The sequence below is a fragment of the Vespa crabro genome, chromosome 14, assembly GCF_910589235.1.
Source record: "Vespa crabro chromosome 14, iyVesCrab1.2, whole genome shotgun sequence".
NCBI classification, from domain to species: Eukaryota; Metazoa; Arthropoda; class Insecta; order Hymenoptera; family Vespidae; genus Vespa; species Vespa crabro.
Window position 1 is genome coordinate 5,635,447 of NC_060968.1, and position 20,752 is coordinate 5,656,198.

Below are 20,752 nucleotides of genomic sequence, written 5' to 3' on the forward strand. Positions count from 1 at the left end.
AAGGATGAGGGAGAAGAGAATCAGGGAGAGAGAGAGAGAGAGAGAGAGAGAGAGACGAGGGATAGGAGGGTGAGTAGCGAGAGAAACGCGGAGGCAGGCCAGGCAGAGACTTCATTATAACCTCATCACTTCCCAGCGAGTGCATTCGAATTGAAAAACGCGCAGGCTTGTTTTGAAGCACGGTTACCGTGACAACGCGCGCGCGAGCACGTACGCACGCAGGCACGCACGCACACGCTTCTCTCTCCGCGTGACTCTCACTCTCCGAGGTGTGCTCGGGCGCTCGTCGCGTTTTCTCTTAACGTTCGTGTGATCGGCAAAACAGGAGAGATAGGATGGATTCGTCGATGGGGAGGTTGCTCCGTGAGGGTCGGAAGCGAGGGCTTCTGCGAAGCAGTCACTATGACAACGGTGATAGGCGAGGTGTTAGTGCGCATCCGTGACCACGCCTACGTCACGACGCCGTGACGTCAGAGCGTCGAGCGTAGCGCGCGCGCGAAACCGAGAGAGGGGTAGCTACCGCCTGTTGCTACTTCCCTTAGACCGGCATCATCCCTTCTCTCCGAGCCACCCTCCTTTACTCTCGTTCTCTCTCTCTCTCTCTCTCTCTCTCTCTCTCTCTCTCTCTCTCTCTCTCTTTCCTCTTCTCTTTGACGCTTCGGCTCGATGTTCGGCTCAGCTCGGCCGTGGCCTCCGGTTCGTTGTGAGATCTCCTCCACCCTACCACTACCGAGCATTCGTTCGAGAGTGGGCGCGAGCCTCCTACCACACTTTCTCTCTCTCCCTCTCCCTTTGAAAGGCGCACACGAGAGAGCCCGTTTCCCTCTCGCGCGCACGTTTACCAGCCAGTAGCGATCCCCACGGCCACGACCGCGAGCCGAGACGAACGTACAGCCACCGACAACGAGTCGGTTCCTTGCCAGTCATCTATCCGACTACACGGCACGCCGCGCTCGCGCGCGCGCTTTTCTCTTGTTCTTATATTACTTCGCGTCAGCATATTTACGAATGAGGCGTTAACTTAATTAACATTTCCTCCAAGGGGTCGTGTGTCGTTGTCATCATTGAGACCTAGTTTTACGGGCTTATTTTCCGGACGCTACGAGAAACGCGTGAACGTATACATACATATATGTATATATCTATATACACATATATAGTGTTGGCGGGAAGACCTGAAACGAAGAGGAAACTGCATCAATGTACTTGCATTACATCCTTTGAATTACGAAGGACCTAGTGGAACGAATCTTCGTCGCTCATCCTGGCTGTACTCAAGAAAGGACAATAAAAGACGTGCCTGCCTCTCTCTCTCTCTCTATCTCTGTCTTTTTTTCTGTTTCTCTCTCTCTCTCTCTCTCTCTCTCTCTCTCTCTCTCTGTCTATCTATCTATCTATCTATCTATCTATCTCTGTCTCTCTTTATCATTCTGTATCGAGAAACTTCGGTATAGAGCGGCTGGAGACGGCGCAGAGCGTGGCTTTTCGCCCAGCTGGACTCCGAATTCAGTCTATGGATCATAGGTTAGATACTATTTCTTAATTTTTTTTTTTTTTTATTACTTTGGGCGAAAGCAAGAGAGGACGTTTGTTTCTATTGAAAAGGAAAGAAAAAAAGAAGAAAAAAAAGAAAAAGAGCATGGGAGGAAAAGGAGAAACACGCGAACGCGCTGCACGCACACGTGACAACTTCGGTCTATTCGACGTGCTTAGCGCGTGCCGCTAACCTGTTGCCTCTACTCTCTACGCCATGAAGGAGTTTTCAAAGCCGATAATCGAAGCTCCAAGGATATCCGTATTTCCGTGTTCTAGACTTCAAATATTTCTCCGATACTTGTCATATGGAGAACTGTATTGCACGAGTCGTACGATTTCGATAACGTTGAATAGCTTAGAGAAGTGACGTACGAAGACTTATCAACTAATGATTATACCCTCCATAGCTGAGGTATAGTCGATGTTTTCCCACTTGACAGAATTCATTAAGCTCCACTTAGTAATTCTGTAGAAAGGTCTAATCCGTTGATCTTAATCTTGAAATGTTTTTCCTCCATATCGACAAGCTTAGAAAAATATTACTTGGAATTCTTCATTTACATATTAGTATCAAACTTTGAACAGCAGAATATGCTTTGTATCTTAACAGAGAATTATACTTATTCATGTAAAAGTATCCATATAAACAGATCTTTATTAGAGAATAAATCTCCCGAACGATAACCATCCATAATGTTCTCAAGCTAAATTAATGATAATTTAAATAACCAAACTTTGTAAGCTTTTCTATATTCATCAATCAATTATCCTTGGATCAAACGACAATTGATAGTTTAGAAGTACGTTGTTATTTTAGCGGAAAGCATTAGGAAGAAATGATGAAACAAAAATATAGGAAAAAAATCAATATTTTACCGATAGGATAAAAAAGTAGTAGATATTATCATATTTGTACGTTAAATATCATACGTAATCATTTTTTTTCTTATTATAATGTATCATTTTTCGGTATGCCGGTAACATTAGCACGAAGTCAGTTCGTACGACGATAAAGGGGTGCACAAAAGGCAAGAAAAAGAGATGATACGCGTAAAAGGAGATTGTCGCGTCGTTCGATGTAAGATATATATCTTCGTACTAGGTTGCGTGACCGGAATCCCAAGGAGGTTAAAGTTAGATTTGTAATGTATTTTTCGACGATGTGGAAATACCTATCGACTAGTTCGTGCCACGTTTCACCGACGTTTCGTAATTTCCGCTCGCCTATCCTTTTTCGATTGACGTGGATGGAAGCAAAGATTTACGTTGGGAGTATCCAACGTGTGACGGTAACGTGTAGCGACACAAACATACGAAGGCCATAGATGCTAAGAGCTGTTGGTAAGAACGTGTGCGTACGAGGGGAGCCCTTTAAAACCCTCCAAAAGTGCGAGGCAGGAATAAGAATATCCCTTTGTATTCTGAATCGCCTCTATTGGTTGCGGAACGTCATTTTTCATCGCAACAATGCACACCTGCCATTTCAGCATCGTTCATCGGCGAATAATATTGGAATTTATATATCTTTTAAAATAATCTTCGATATTTATCTACAGACGCAATACGTTTCTCGTATCGGCACATCTATGCGGGATCATTGTTGGGATAATGATGATGACGGCGTCGCCCAATCCCATTTCCCATATTCCGTTAAATTTCTGATTCTCTTGAATTTCCAACGTGCGGATCGACGTTTCGCAAGGTTTTCATTTCTGCATTATAAAATTCTCTCTTAAACTCTCCACCACTGTATCCATCTCGAGCGGTTGTCTTGTTTATACTCTCGTCGTTTCTTCGAAAGTTTATCCAGCGGTTTGTTCTCCCAACGGTGTTGCATTTGTCGGGATGCAACGTGATCGCGAACAAGATAAATGAAGCCTCCTTCTCCGTTTTATACTGTCGAGAGAACGACGGAATATAGGTTGCAAAAACGAACAGATCATTATCGGTCGAGAACATCGACTACTCCTCTCCCCCTATCAATCTTGTATAATTTATTTGTACGCTCTTCTTTCTTCCCTCAACGTAACAAGATATGCCAGTACGCAAATGGATTGCATGCTTGTGGAAATCATTGCTGATCACTCTTGTCCTTTAAAAACGTATTATGAGATCATACGCTCGATGAAATTCCCTTCGAATGAAAAATTCGTCTAGTCAAACAAATGATTGATTTATCTATCGCGTGCTAAAGTGAATTATTAAGAATTCCCATGAAATCCTTGTCAAATTAGTCAATGTTTTATTGAACGGTTAGTAAAGCGAAGAAATATCAACGATTTGATTTTCTGATTTTTAATATCTGTTTACATTCAATGAATACGTACGAAGTCGGCCGCGCGCGCTAGTATTCCTAAAAACGGCTTTTGGATCGTCGTTAATTTTAAGATACAGTAATGCGCCTACTAGTTGTTCGAAATGTTGCCAGCACTTTGGCTTTCGTAAAGACCTACGAACGTCGGTGGTGTTCGTGCCCTTTAATGAAATTCTAGCTTCTGACAGTACGAAGGAGACTCGACTACGCGAACACATGCTGTCTGATACATTATATACCTTCACCCATGTAGAGTATATAAACGGTGTCCTACTCAGGTATAATGCATTACGGCGGTCCGTTGTGCCAGGATACAGGGAGCATGCACGGTGCATTGCCAGAGAATGGAGTAGGCACTATACATACCAGAACCGGACTGAATTATACTCCGTTATGGTTGTAGCTTCTATAGGCACTGCTTACTCAGAGAGAGTTTCTATATCGTATCAACCGCTACTCGATATATCCAATAGGCTCAGCCGTGCTACCCTCCTTGTAACTTAATCGTCGAGGCGTTATTCCTCGTTTATTCGGAAATTCCGCTTGACTCGCTATTTTGCGACTCCATCTTTAACGGCATTTAATATTTATTACATATTTTTATATGATTTTTCGCTTTTTACGCTTCTTATAATATTTCAACGTGTATAAAGATGAATATTTTAAACTTCTTCATATTTTCATTACTAATACTGTTTCTTGTGTTCTAACGTTTCTCTTTACAACGAAATATATTTCGATTTCTTTATTTTACGTCCTATATACTTCATCCGTCACTACTTGCTCTGGAATTCTCATAACTTCCTTCATGATTCGCTAAACGAAAGAATAAATTCCATTGTTAATTAATTCGTCCTCTCTTGGTGTTCTGCTTGGTGTTAGCATCTTTTAACTGATTCAATTTTTTGTTGATGATTCTGTCCATGTACATCAAGGTCTCGTTGATTGCTTATATATATATATGTACATAATTTTTCTTTTTATTCCAGGTAAGTTTACTCTGCGGCATTACGATATTCGACGTAAACTGTAAGTAACTTAAAAAGTTCGATGTACTAGTCTGTGCTGAATGTTCCGTTTGTGTGATAGTCTTAGTATAAAATGTTAGTACAAGTAGAGGGAAAGAAATGCAATTCGCTTTGCAATAAAAATGTAAATTAACGTGAGAACACGTGAACAGTACAGAGGGCTAATCTTCGCGGGTGGATGCAGAGGGACGACGCCGTGGTAGCTTGAATAAGCAAACTGAACTTTGTGGCCCCGGTGACACCTTCTCTCTTCCGTCTCCGTCAGCCGCGAGTAGTGCACGGTCCAAAGGACGTTGTTATGACTGCTAATGGAAAACTATCCAATTCAAAGAACAAAGTGAAGTAACGAGTTACTTCGCCCCTCGACGCTATTGAGAAGGAGGTAAGAGCTCGAGAAAGTCTAACGAATGATGGAAAATTGTTAACATTAGAAATGAGGATGATGGGAGGAGGGTGCTATTTTGTTCGTTGGCCAAAACGTTAAAATATCCACGAATGGAATGGAAGAAAAAAGTTAAATGCGAATAATGAAGGATAACGATCACATTTCTCAACTTATTTTAATCTACATATGAGCCATTTATTTTCAAAGCGGGGATAGTCCGTTAAACGAGAAAAAAAAAACAAAAATAAAGTTAACGATGATAACAGATATAATTTAACCCTAGTGGTGCATGTGGGCTGTAGGACACCCCAAATCAACTTACGATAAGCACCACTATGGCTTATGCGTTCAGTGCATCGGCCACGAGTAAACATTTAATTATTTTGTTGTTGTAATTTTCTACTTTTATACCTCTTTGCAGAGATAAGAGTTTGTATGTATGGATATTTTAATCGAATGAATGGAAAAAAAAACAGCAAATAATGGAGATCGATGGAATAATTGAGTACTTTTTTCTTCTCAAAATAAGCCATGCTTGTACTACAAAATAATTATACTTTTTGTAAAGACCATTTGAGTACTTATCTTTTTTTGAAAGAGAATCGTCTCAAGATGATTATGCCGCTAGATATTTTTTTTTTTTTGAAATATTGAAAATTAAAAAAGTCAATTTTTGCACATTGCATGATTCATGATTTTTTTTTTATAATGTCACAATTGGAAACGCGTTCCCAAACCTACGTGATTATTATTTCCGAGGCTTCAAAGAATACACAATATTTTTTTATAATTAAAATAATTCATATTTCACAATATTTAATAAGATCCTCAAGTTTAAGAGTAAGTTTATGTTTACACCGAATCTTTATTTCATTCAGCCGTCTCTGACGAACATTATTGGGTAATAAATTTACATTATTTAACAAAATATATAAAGATTGTCTATTGATGTTTATCAATATTGTTTAATCTGCTGTTAGATAGATGCAAACTGTTAAATATCTCGCAATAACGAACAATGGACTTGTCCCATTTTCAATATAAATAGTTCATATATAAAGATGATAATATTACGAAATAAAGCTATAAAATATTTCAAAGCAGAGTATCTTCTTTGGATTAGTGAAAACGATGAATAAAATGTGTCAATACCATCGTTGAAAGAAATAGAATCGGTCCTCGCGAGTAACCGTTTGATCTCGAAATTTCTCTGTCCCGAGCAACATTATCCGGCAATTAGTAAGACCTTGCTCGTATTCGAGTACCTACATCCGTCCCTCAGGAAGGCTCCGGACTTTTGAAGCTTAAGTCTCAGGAGAGATTTAAATTTCAAAATTTCAATCTGGTTTGCAAATCTGCTCGTCTCCGGGCTCGCGCTGGCTCGCGCGCCTGCTCCCGCACTTCCGGCTTCGCCTGGATACCGGCAGATTGCACCGGCGCGACATCAAAAGTCTTTTACGTCGCGCCTTCCTTTTTTTTCTCTTTTGTTCCTTTTCCCTCCCTCCCTCCCTCCCTCCCTCCCTCTCTCTCTCTCTCTCTCTCTCTCTCGGTCTCATCTTCGTGTCCTCTTCCCTCTTCTCCCCAATATCCACCTTTCCTATACTTACCTGCCATACCCGTTTCATGAAGCCGTCCAATTGAAGATTTAGAGACAAAAGCAACGTGCATTCCATTGAGCAAAATATTTGTAAAATTATTCTTTCATCTTAAACGGCTTAAATGCTTCCTAAATGTATCGGAGTTTCTCGATAATGAACGTGATTCAATGTACGTTTTAACGTGCGAGAAACTTCCTAATTCCTTTACCAAATTATACGCCTTCCTTTCTGTCGCGAAGATTCAAGAAAAACTACTAAAATGAGAGAAGAACAAAATTGTGTGTGGGTGAACAAAAGAAGAAGAAGAGTTTGGATAGGGTAAAAGCTCTTCGTTACTCTTCGTTATCACGAACAAGAAAGTTTCAACGTTAGGAAGCTACAGTAAATATGTCACTTCCGCGATTGGATAGCAGCCGTGCTAACACACGGCAAATAAGTCAACTTTTCCTTCCGTTTCCCTCGTCTTCCGGAAGTTGGTTCTTCGTTGACGACTTGGCAACGTAATTACTTTACGAGGTATTACGGCGCGGTTCTCGTTTTCGACGAGGACGTCCGGATACTCATTGGAGGTCCGTGAATGGAGCTTGTCCGTCGTCAGTCAAGCGGGGTGAGACTGGAGAAAGCTAAAACGAAGAAGTAGAAAAGGTGAGAGAGAGAGAGAGAGAGAGGAGAAGAAGGGACTGGTCCGACGAACGTGTAGGAAACTTTTAATTTTTCGTCAAAAAACTTTAGCTGCTCGTTACGGCGTCCCAAGTGCGTCGCACCCACCAACGAGACGAAGTAAAATTAAAATTCATGTGGCGCGTCTTTTCTCGAGCTCGTGTCACACGGGAGACCAAGAGGGTGTCCTGGAGGACGAAGTGCGCGCGACAGGACAACGTTGGAGATAGAGAGAAGTGAGTGTCCTACGTATGTATATTTCGAACGAACAAGAGCAAGAAAGAAGGGGCTACGTAGACAAGGATGAGACGATGCGAGGGGCTCTAACTGAATTTGCAAATCAAATTTGGTCCCTGGTCTACGAAATTCTGTCGCAAGAGAGCAAAACGAAGCGACAGGCGGGGGCGGTAGGAAGCGGAGGACGCGCGAGGCTTCGAGCCAATTATCGTTCCTAATCCTCTCTTACTTACGCCCGAACTTGACGTGCGCTGCGATTACTTTTCGCCCGATGTTTTCTTTACCAAAATACAATTGTTTAACAATTTCGCTTTTTTCCTTTCTTTCTAGATTCGCTAGATCTTTGAGTGGTAAATTCATGATACAATATTAATAATGTAAAGCGTAATTTTTTGAATTACTATAATATTGATGTATTTGCTTCATTGAATGTATAAAGTACTATATAATTGGTGCATGGGAATGTTGTCGATTTTTCTGCATGCATCTGCATTCATTCATTTCTACACCTTCTGAATAATTCGCAAACTAATCGCATTAATTATCATGATTCGAGTATGATACAAAAATATTGATATCTCTCGAAATAGAGTTCATTCTCTCGAAGATTTTATATCGAACATGGAGTGAGATGGACGTGTTGTATTCGTGACGAATCGGATCGATCAACCTATATGGGCACTGACAATCACGCGATTAGTACGAATGACGTGACCTAATAAAATTCAATCGTCAGCTTCCAAACATCATTCCTTCTCGTTCCAATTTTTAAAATATTTTTAAAATCTCCTGCTAATCGGTAACGTTGAACAGAGTATGCATAGAAAGATGAGGGAATACTTAAAAATTGTGAGATACGGTTAAAAAATGATGAAAATTTTAGTCGTTGGTAACAAGTGAAGTGTACGTGTTCCCGAATCTCTTTGAAATCTTGGAGGACTTTTGACGAGAGAGATAGCAATTTTATCTTCTTTTTCAGTGCGTATATCTTTCTCCGTATTCTGACACGTCCTTCATCCGCCTCTGTGCCGCTCTTTCTTTCCGCTCCTACTATTTTCTCGCATCGTCTTTCGTGAAACTTTTCGAAACTGGTCTGTTCTCGTTGGAAAGTTTTAACGAGATCGATTTTACGTTAGTAGGATAGGTATGAGAAGACTGAGTGATTGTCCTGGGAATATCTGGGCGACGTCCCATTGACAGCCAGTTGTGCATTGTTCCCTCAGTTCTTTCTGTTTCTTCTCTCTCTCTCTCGCCGTTATTTACGCCGTAGAACACGCGGACACAAGCGAACGTGACATTCGTTGCGTTATCGTATCTTCCTAATCGATTGAACCTATCGGGAGTTTTTTCTACATCGCAGAACAGACCACAGTTTTCTTTAACTTCTTTTTTCAACGCATTTCAAAAGTCCATTTTCAAATGTTGCCTTTTGTACTCGCACAACATAATGTCTCTTCGATATAACCGTACACAAAGCTTTAGTGTTGCTCTAACGTTTTCAGATTGAAGGAACGTCCACGAGGTATTTTTCATATTAATGACCAGTAGAACAGCAAGTAGGGCGTCCGTTTGAAATGCAGTGTACAAAATTACGGAACTGTATTCGAAACGATTCACTCAATTATCAACGAAACGTATGTCATGCGTTTTATCTTTATTGAAAATTAAAGTTTAATAGGGCGCAGAAACAGGCTTTTAAGGTCAGGCATATACATTCTACAAATAACTATACCACATTGAACTACCAAATTATTTGAGAGGTACAAATAATATCGGTTTATGACGTTCGATATTCGTAGAATGGCTATTTGTTTTATAATTGGTGTTCGTATATAACACATTACAGCTAATCTAGCGGCTACCATACGATAGGGAAATATGCCTCATACTCATATTAATATATCGACAGTTTGCTCGGAGCATTATGGAAATTACAGATTTCACATATTTTCGTACTTTCTCGAAAGCAATAACGTTGTATGTTCTCTCATACACACACACACACACGCGCGCGCGTACATACTTTTGTGAACCAATCTCTTACTTTAGAAATTTTTGTTGAAATAAATACGAATAACGTTGTACATATATTTCCTTGCCCGTCGTATACGCGTTCTCTAAAGTATTATTTTACAATGTTCATTTTATAAAACTTTAGTAGTCGATGTTATTCCTCTGATTGCGTAGCACGAAATGTGGTCTTGTAATTGAAAAGAGTGTTGTTATGTTTTGGAAATGTAATGATAGAAGAAGGTCATAAGTCAAGGAACACTTCTGTTTGGGATTGAACATACCCGCAGTATTCGTTTGGTATGCCAAAGGGCAAGCAAAGTCGGCTGTGGTAATCCTGGTTGCGCGGAGTTTCTATAATCTTCTCGAATAGTTTAATCTTGCTGAGTTTCCGCATGCTGCTGGACCTGATCTAAGGAACTTAATACTCGCTGGCGAAGGTTTCGCGATCACGCTACTCTAAGAATACAGGTACTAGGAATAATTCTTATTGAAATTATCTGTAATCTTTATCGTGTTCGAAAACGGACAAAGACTTGATACAAACTTAAAATTCGTCGTTACTTACACGTAGATGGTATATCGTTATCCCTCGGAAAAATCGCGTCTATTAATTGAAAGCAGCAGTTAAAGGGTTTTATGCAAGAAGTTTCAAAGTGCCGTTTAATTTAATGGTACTTGAAGACTTTCTGCATAAAGCCGTTTATTAGAACACCTTGCGTGGAGTACGGTGGCTGTAAGTCGAGACTTCTCTTAACTTTTCGCTTCTGCCATTCAGAACACTCGGATTACTATGATGCTACAAGATTTTGCGGATGTCTCTTATGTCCTGTTATTTTAATTTTCTCACTAAAAGAATATAGATTACGTCATGTAGTTATTTAAGATTTTCCGTATAATTTACCGATCGATCTGATTATTATTATAAGTAAACGAAGCTCTATTGTGAATTATATTCTTTAGGAAAAAAATATTTTATTCGGCATCACAGCCACTTTGAATTACTTGAGTAATTCGTAAAACGACTCTCTAGAGCGTTATAGTGCGCTAAGAAATTCATCGGTTTATACGACGGCCCTTGTATGAATTCTTTGATTTTAATACGTATTAATCTTCGCGTCGAACGAACGAAAAGAAAGAAGAGAAATAAAAAGAAAATGGAAAGAAAAGAGCGAACGTATACGTCGCCTTAAAGTGACGTTATTGTGATATAAATTGAGATATAGAGTGGTGAGCAGGAAGTTTCAGGGGTGCTGACGAAGAAAGTTGAAGGATCAGCCGAAGCTGTTAGTCTTGATTATCGTGGACAGTCGTCGTGGAACCCTCGCGGTGCCGACGACCAAACGGAAGACGCATGGTCTCCTACCGACCACGAACCTTCCCGTTGGGGGCTATTAATTCGTACAAATGCCACCCTTTATTAGACAAGACCTAACTCAGGCAACGGTGTGCAACGTGCCATTACGAATACATATACGGTGCTGTTACATAGTATTCCCTGAGTTTCTAGTGTTCCTATCTATGCTTGAAATTTGTACGAGGACGTTTTTGTTAGATGCAAGCACGCAGTGCGATATACCATCTTTCGAAGGGATTTATTTGCCTCGGAAAATCTGTCAAGATTATCTACAGGAAAGGAAAACGTTCCTGTATAAGGCAAATGTTTATTCGATTTTTTCTTCGTTTATGTAACGCAATTTCATGAGCTCGAGAAATCTACGAGATTCCTTGTGCGACTTTGAAGATTCTTTCGAATTCAAGATGGTGACGAATGGAATACGCGAAAGAAAATTAGGGCCAAGCGCATTTAATAAATGTAAAATGTTGATCGCGAAGAAAAAAAAAAGGAGTGGAAATGAAAGGTGAGGCTGCTGAATACGGTAACAATGCGGTAAATCAGTGTCACACATTTCTCCCTCTTCGAAGGTTTAGTCCGTTACTTCGAAGGACTTTATTGAAGTCCCGTCAATCTCTGTCATTCGTAGCTTCCAATTTGAATGAAATCGTCCGGACAGGTTGGGCCGGCATATCAGGCGAAAGAGCGACGTTAGGACGACAGAATAGGCGATGGACTTTATACGCAAACTCGAAAGACAAATTGGGCAACGTTATACTCCTGTGGCAAAGGCGAAACTGCTTGGAGCAGGTGTATCGCAAAATATATATTACCAACGAATGGGTGTTCAGTAATTAAAATGTCTCCTTTACGAAATTGTGTTCTACGAGCACGCTGAGGTATATTCAATGTTTTTCGAATTAGTTTTTTACTATTCGTCAAAGTGTTACAATGTTGTAAAATCTTTTTCTTCTTATCATCCGTTTCTTTGGTGTTCCTGATATTCTTTGATAATTTTTAACCAAAGATACAAAAATCCTCGAAGTGCATGAAGGACAAGGCATTATGTAACTAAGCGCGAGCAAGAATTTTCTTATGCGTCGCTTTTGTCCTAATGAAGAACTTGACGAGAAGATGTCATAACTTATGGAAAATCTATGGTCTAAGGAGTGCCTTTTATCGTTTTTATAATCGACAATTCCTATTTCACGGGTGTATCATTATTTCTTCCGCGAAAATGTATGTTCTATGATGGAAACTAGGAAGTACAAGCGTGATTCTTTATGAACGCCGGCCCAGGGTCTGGATAGAAAAGTCTGGAGAAAAAGTTTATCCACCGAAAGTTTTCACGCGAGTTATCACTCCTTTTCTATCGCTATCGTGTCTACTTCTCTCCCCTTCTCTATATTTCTTTCAAAGTCGATACGCACTTACGTGGCGTATTCCGTACTTTCGGTGTCTACATACCGGTTAACGACAGCTTCGACGATTAATATCTATTCTTCTTCCATTCGTGTTACTTAACAAGTTATTTGGAGTTAGCATTGTGCGATAAAAGAAAAAGTTGGAAGCTTAATTACTTTATAAACAACTTTTGACCGCGAATCGTTATAGAATTTCATCGAACATCACGGGAAACTGTTTAGGCCAGCTTCAAATTCTTTTCTGACATCCTTCATCGTAGTAAAGTATCGAGGAACCCGAATCTCTAAGGATTATAGACCTTCGATGCATCGAACAGAGATGCGGCAAACGGCGAAGAAGAAAGGCTAGATGGGGCCGGAAAAGGGATAGAGAAAAGGAGATGAAATTCTCGTGATGGAGAAACTCATGGGAAATCGATCATTCTACTTTTGGTAGTTAATTAAACTCGAAGTTATTAAATTCATAAAAACTGTACGGATGTTGAGTCTACTTCCAGTTCATTTCTCTCGTGAGTATACACACCTGTTATTTCCATCTTTTTATTTTACGTTGAGAACTTCATTATTCTTTTTTCTCTTTTTATTAACCAGAAACTTTTAAAACATCGTTATGACACGAAAGAAAATGAAATGGATGATGACTTTTTTATCGGAGAGCTTGCATATGCAAAAATGGTCATTGTTTTAATTAGGATTCTACGTATGGATCAAGAGAAAGTTGCGTACTGGGACATTATTTAAAGCTCGTATTTTCGCGTTAGCAAACTGAACGAGAGGTACAGTTGATCCTGTAAAATATTTTAAAGCCGCAGCCGATATCGAAGCTACGATTTCACCATAGAGATTCATCGAGACAATTTGTGCACCTGGTTTCTGCCGACCGCTTTTCTAGGATCATGGCAGACGCAGAAGGATTTACGATGGTAACACATCCACTTTGTGAGGGTAAACGAAAAAGACAAAAGAGATGTCAGATTAGGTCACATAACTTTGTCCTTTTTTCATTGTTTCCCATAGAAGCGAAAATCAGCGGCCGCCTAGCCTTTCCAGAAGAAAGAAAGCCGGGTGGTATCGAATTTTCCGAGGTAAAGCAGCAAGCGTACAGAGCTAGTGAACGCAGTAACGTTCAAGTTATAGTTTCACCCCCTCTCTCTCTCTCTCGCTCTCTCTCTCTCTCTCTCTCTCTCTATACTCGTTCCTTCAGCTTCTTGAGAAATGAAGGAGGAGGAGGAAGAAGAGGAGCGATAGGAAGGAAGGAAACGAAGGGTGGAAAGAGAGGCCCGGAGGCAAAGAAAGCGAGGGATGGAAAACGTTAGGGAGAAAACTTCGGCCTTTTATGATTGCAGGGATGCTCGCGTACTTTACGCTGGCCCGTAAACTCTTCTCTTTGCAGAGGAGCTCGTAGCCCTTAATAATAGATTTTCACGAAACGTCGAGGGCAGACGAGAGCGAGAGGATGGAATAGGTGGAAAGGGAAGGTAAAGTCAGGTGCAGGAAGGGAATACTATGTTGACGTTAGGATGAGAGGTAGCTCGTAGCAGTAAGAAAGAGGGAACATCTTCGAGATGGGGGTTGCATCGTTCTCGGGTCGTCCTCGCGTCATACTCGCGTCGTCCTTGCGTTGTCCTCGCGTCGCTTGTGCATAAGTTGTCGTTTCTATCTCGAAGACCGCGGTGCTTACTTTGAAAATTTATTTTTCCCTCGTCGTATAACATTGTAAATGCGAGAGGGCTGGTTGCGGATGAGTTGGTTGACGGACACTAGCTTTCTTCCAAGTGTTGCATGCTATCTTCGATACTAGATGAGACTGGAAATAAGAGTAAAAGAGGGAGAGAGAGAGAGAGACAGAGAGAAAAGGAAATTTCAAGGTGTAAGTTGTAAACGTGTACGAAGTTGGTCGCATTCGCATGCATCCATCTACGAGTGTACGCTGACAGATAAACCGCTGAGTCAAGCTATTTGACTTGCACATTTCTAGCGTTGGCACACCACCCTCGGACGTCGCTGGGAGTTATAAACGGGCGCTTTAGAGCTCCCTTGAAATTGGACTGCGGGGAATAAACGAAGCAACCCTTCTCTTTCTCTTCGTCATCACCTTGAACAAGCCAACAAGTATATTCTTGGTGAAATGATCTCATAATCACGTTTACTTGTATTTATATACGTTAAGTGATTAATTCGTACATTGGTTATGGAACGATCGATTCATAGATTCATAGATTTTTCGTATATCAGAAATAACACACGTAATTCGAAACATTCGTAGAGAAAGAACATCGAGTCATTATAAAGAATGTTGTTTCCCTGGAATATTTCTGCTAACGCTGCGAATTCTGTGAAATAACGTGAGGCAGTAGTTTTCAAGTACGCTCGAAAGAATTTCTTCTCGCTAGCTATATACTCTCCTATCCTCCTAATGTAGACGGAATGGCATTGAACGGAGGCAGCGAGGCGACGAAGTACAGAAGTAATGGGACAGGCAAGTGCTATTGTACACGCATAAATACAATTCTGGGATTAAAAAAAGTGGACCGATCCTCTCCGACGAGCAAGTAGTAGTGCCGCTACTACTTTGATCCTTTTCTTACTCACCCGCTGTACTCCAGAACTCTTACCACCACCGCAATACTCGTAAAGAAGATCCGACTTGTATACTACTGTCGCGAATGTTGAGCCGTCGGAACGCAGAGAGAAAGCAACCATCCCTTTTACTTCCAGTCGCTTTGCTCATTTCGTTTTACCTTTCTTTTTATTATACATGTTATTATATGCACGTACAATCTATATTGGTCCAACACATATATACATATATATATATATATATATATATATATATATATATATATATATATACATATATATATATATATATTGGTCCATTGTGACAAGTAAATAAACTGAGGTACATTATATTGAAAGAATTCTATTGAAAGAACAAAAAGTGAGAAAGAGAGGAGTCAAAGAGAAATGAAGGAGACATCGAAAGGGTGAATACTCGAAAGAGGATTCAACTACGTTGTGCATTGCACCTCTTGAAAAAGAGCTTCCGGCTACGACTCATTCTCGTAGCCTGTAAAGAAACTAAGAGACCTCTGGTAATAGATAGAGAGAATGAGAGAGGGAGATAAAGAGAAGGATGAAAGAACGAGGAGCGTGTATAAAATGAGGACCATTTTTGAAATGATAAAATCCAGAATATTTCTAGCTTACGTAAGATATAAAGGAAAGAACATCCTATGATAGAGACGGGAAAGCGAACGAGAATGTTCTCTTTTTCTCTGTCTTTATCGTGAAAGTGCGAACGTTATTATCGAAGGCGATCGATTATGATAGCTATTGCGCATTAACTTTCCACTTTCTTGCGAATTGTATTCATGTTCGGTATAACTCTCTTCTTTCTAGTGCGATCCATATATTATTTAATTTTACTTTTTCCGTTTCTCTACATAAGCCCCCTATCATACTTTTATCGTACTTTCCCCATTCCCATTTTTGTTGTATATTACGGAGACTTGTGTAAAAACACTAAGAGGAAAAGAGGGCTCCTTAATATCGTACGGTGCTTATCTCGAAAGTATGTGCAAGATATGTAGATTGTGAATTGTAGATCCGCCAAAGAGTGCGTAAAATATAGACAAAAGAAAAGAAATCGCTACGGTAATTGACATAAAGTGCTAAAAAGAGAGTGTTTCCGTGACGTGTACGTTTCAACGCTATAGTCTTGACAAACGTAATAGGCAACGTTGAAAAACATCCCTCGAGGAATATTTCTATATTCATCGAACGGGCAAACTAGTAAATTATTCAGACGGACCGGAGAGAAGGTTGAGAATTTATCGAACGACTTTCTCGTTCCGTCCAAAATTTGCGAATGATTAAAGTTCCGAGATAAAATGTAAATTGCATATCCGCGGAAAAAGGAGATCACTCGTAGCCATTTGGAGAAAAGGGCTGCTGCACTTTCGGTGCACAAAGAAGCATAAAGATGGGTCTCGCTCGAGGCTCAGGCATTTCACTACTCGCACCGCGCATTAATTCGAAATGAGATTACTTAGGTACGTGAAGAGGACCGTCTTCCGAGCTCTTGCACTGTTAACTTAAATTGACTATCGTTCTCGAAATAATGGCAATGTCTTTGTCGCCTTTGCGACCATCTTCCGCCTCCTCATCAGCTCTACCCTTTCCGTCCTTCCCTACGGTTCTTCTGTATCTTCGTATCTCTCTTCTCTACCTCTTCCATTTCTTCCTTCTCCCTCTCTCTTTCTCTCTTTCTCTCGTATTCTCTTTAAAACAAACGGGGAACTTTGCGTTTAAACTGCATTTCGCCTCCAAATTAACAATTACATTGTTTTAAAATGCTGTGCGCTGGCTTAAGAACCTCTCCTCTCCTTGTTCTTAGTTTAACTTTTCAACGAGGACGAGTAACAACGAGAGATAGAGAAACAAAGCGCGATTGTAAAAAGGAAAAATTTTTTCCCAAAATACTTCATCCTTCATTCAAAAGTTCAACTTAAAAAAATATCTGGTTGATCCTTCCCTTCACTTCTTTGCAAATTTTCTTACTCACTTCAAACTTACTTTCTTGATTGAAGTCGTAGGTAAACATATAATCGTCGGCCGTAAATTTGGAGATTGACTTAACCCGAGATGCGAGTTCTTCGTTGTACCCAAGAAATATACTCTCCTTCTTATTTCCAATTCTTGAAACGTCATAGGCCGAGAGAAGAAGAAGAGTTTAGGTGTAACGGCAAAATAGACCCTTTCCTAATCGGTACTTTCCGATTTCTTTACCTCGCAATTTCTTCAAAACCATTTTCCACACAGCTGTTGGTAGACATTATCGTTTCCAATTCTTCACGATTTTGCGCAAATCAAATGACAGCCTCAGAGAAGGTGGTGGCAGAGGCACGGTCAGAGCAGTACCGCTGTTAGTTTTTTCTTTGATGCTTTTCCGAGCTCTCTCACCAAGGTAGAAGTCAGTCGAGTGTGAGTCTCGAGGCATCCCTTGCTCTAGAGTAAGAAAAAAAGAGAAAGAAAGAGAGGGTGTTCTGTTATGGATCCGAAGTAAGGGGTGTCAAGGGAGAACTATACGATGCTTCGTCGCCTCGTACCTTCGACCAACACAAAGGTCTCTCTCTCTCTCTCTCTCTCTCTCTCTCTCCTCTTCCACACTTCCTTCGCATGATGCGCGCGAGTGCGCGTTATTGGCAGACCGCTTTACCGCATCACCGTCCAACACTATTTCAAACATGTTACGTCGAATATTCCTACATATATCCCAACTTGCAACATTTTCTTTTACCTTCCCTTGCGATCGACTAAAGAAGAGGTCCGTAACGTTACCAGTGAAAGCCGATATCTATTCCGTAAGTTCGCCGTCGTCAAAGCAATTTCGAAGATGACATAAATATGATACATGAACAGTTTAGTAGTTCATCTGACTGCCATTACAATTATATATTTTTGTAATATGAAGATCGAACAATATTTCATTTATAATATGTATAAAATTGTAATGGCTAAACATAGATACATTAATTTGTATATTTTTGTTAATCACAATAAGTGATATATAACATGAAAGAAAAATTTTTTTTATTCATGAACAACCAAAATATACACCGATTTATTCAAATATACCATGGTGTCTGAATATTTTTGTCACTCACTGTACCGCATTAATGCGTTTTTATTAACAGTTGTTATGTTTTCATTACTATTCTATTAATGAATGTAAAATGTTTTAATATTCATACGACCTTGTACACGCGACACTTGTTTTGATACTAGTGACTTTCTAAGGTTAATTAAAGATTCTTCCAGAACACAGCAGGGCGGTAAGAGCGTTGATCTTGGCTTCCATTGATTCATCATTACTTTTTCTCACATATTCGTCATCGGCAGCATAAAGATAACATGACAAATGATGAGCATCGTTATCAAGTAATATAACCTTCGTAGTGGCCCGTTATTAGAATTCCACGTCCTATCAAATCCGTCATAACTTCTTGTATAACGAGACGCTCGTCGTTAGGAGTGCTTGAAATTGTCGCTCATTGTCCCACCCTTATCTTGTCTAACTTTGTAGGAAAGCTGCTCGGGGGTTAAGTCGCGCCAGAGTAGGTATGTCTTGAATAATTCACAAGGTCGAATATTGGCGAACGACATTATATGCGATCGTGTTTGTGCGTGTGTGTGCGCGCATCTCTGTACACATTTATACATATTTATAACACATACATTTAAATTTAAACATTTATACGCGTGCACGCGTATCTGTATGCTATCTATATATAGTAGCACACACAGACCCACCCACACACAAGTATCATGCCCCCTGCAAGCTCGCGGTCCTTAGAGTACGGTAGCCTTCGTCCGGACACGGATGGCTGCGCGATTTGTGCAAGGGACACGCCTCTGAATGGCGTATAATTAAGTCGCAACATCGACGCGGTCTTCCTGCGACGTGTCCACTGGGAAACGGATGAGCAAGAACAAACATAGCTAAATGAACACCCCTTTCCCTCGTTCTTGGTCCCCTTCGACTCTCCTGCTTGGTCTCTCGTTATTGCTCGGCCTATAGGTAACATTCGTAGTTCACCTTTCCTTTCTTTCATTCTCGAGCTTGCGCCTTGAATGATTTTCAAAATGAGCTGAAAGTTCTTTGAAACTTTCGATATATAGAACGTAATGAAAATTTTAATCTAAGAGTACCTTTGAACTGTAAATGCGTAAGCGAAACAGCTCGAGACTCGAAAAGTCATTTTCTTAGTGTAAAATTATTTTCGATTGTTGTGTTTGCTTTTCCACTTTTCATGAATACATATATATATATATATATATATATATATATATATATATATATATATATATATATTTCATATCAAATTGTCGAATTAATGTCGTTTGTAGTTTTCTTCGAAAATGATGAATAAAGCGAGAGTGGTTTCTGCAAAAATCCTCAGCCAGCCCGGGAGAACGTGTGACAAGCGAACGCTACAAAACGTGATCTTGATTGCTGCTCTTCATCGACCATCACTCGGACGTATGCTGCGATGTATACGAATCAAACACGAGAGTATTCACCATAATCGCGAGCGCATGTGTGTGTGTGTGGGCATGTATGGACGTATCTACTATTGATACGTGTACGTATATAGCACAAAAGAGGGGTTGGGCTTCTTCCTGGATATATCTACTTCGTTGATTTTCAAAAGGTCAATATAGCTGCGCTCGGAATACTGTAATTAAAGGACCTCACGACTAATGTATCTATCAACGTGACCGGTGACTTGTTCCAGTTTCAATTTTTAAGAGAGCGAGAACCGAAAAAATATTCGCTCAAACGTGGATTACGCCTCAATTCGAAGGTAACTGTAATTGAATCGATCAAAGGGTCGAACGTACAATAAAGGAAACTACTGTATACTCTTGCTTCGCTTTGAGAAAGTTACAGGATTAAAGATCACACAAGAATTCAAGCAAGCTTGAACGCAATATAATATATTTTAAAGATGACGAAACGAAATTAGATCATTAAAAGGGTATTCTGAGAACAAGAAGAAACTAAAAATTGTAAGAGAAAAGGAAAATGAAGGATAGACAAGTATTTGCTAGAGTTCAAGAGGTACTTAATACTAGAACTCCTTCGGTGTGCATTCGGTAGGTAGATTTTGCAAGGCACGAGACAACCCATTCACTCTTTTTCTCTCTCATTCTCTTTTTGGAGACTCGATCAGTGAATTGCTTTTCATTAAGGCCCGATTCATTCTTCATTTTTTTGTCCCATTTCGTCTTACTCACAGTACTTTCGGATAAATTACTGAACCCCTGGCACTTCCTCGTTGGCCCCAGGGTACTCACAGACAATTTAGCTCCGTTGCGTCTATCCCTTCTGCTCGCGCAGAAACTCTCCTTGCGTCCTTTTCTCTCTTTCTTTCCTCTTTGCCCCGATACAAACTTTTAAATAAGACGCTTCTGGGCGACTTGACTTCCTTCCTACAGCGACGCCTTTTGGAGGGAGTCGACAGCAAGCTCTGCTTCTACTCCATCTCTTTCTCTCCTCCTCCTCCTCTTTCTCCTCTTCTTCTTCTTCTTCTTCGTCTTCTACTTCTTCTTCTTCTTCTTGTCTTCGCTCCCCTTCTTCGTCTTTATTTATCTTCTTTATTTTCCGACCATACCATTGAAGTTGTCTTCTTGGAGAATTCCAAGTATCTCATGCGTG

General features: G+C 40.2%; 1 protein-coding gene across 5 annotated transcripts in view; it reads left to right on the forward strand.

The window, feature by feature from the left end:
• Window positions 1-20,752, forward strand: part of LOC124429223 (CUGBP Elav-like family member 4) — a 462,839-nt gene that overhangs the window by 260,833 nt on the left and 181,254 nt on the right. Inside the window, exon 1 of one of the 5 annotated variants that reach the window (XM_046974222.1) lies at window positions 678-1,524. The exons of 3 other annotated variants lie outside the window; for them this stretch is intronic. The gene's annotated coding sequence lies outside the window, so the exon portion shown is untranslated. Of the gene's footprint in view, window positions 1-677; window positions 1,525-20,752 lie in introns of those variants that run through there. One more of the 5 variants, XM_046974227.1, reaches the window with a different exon arrangement.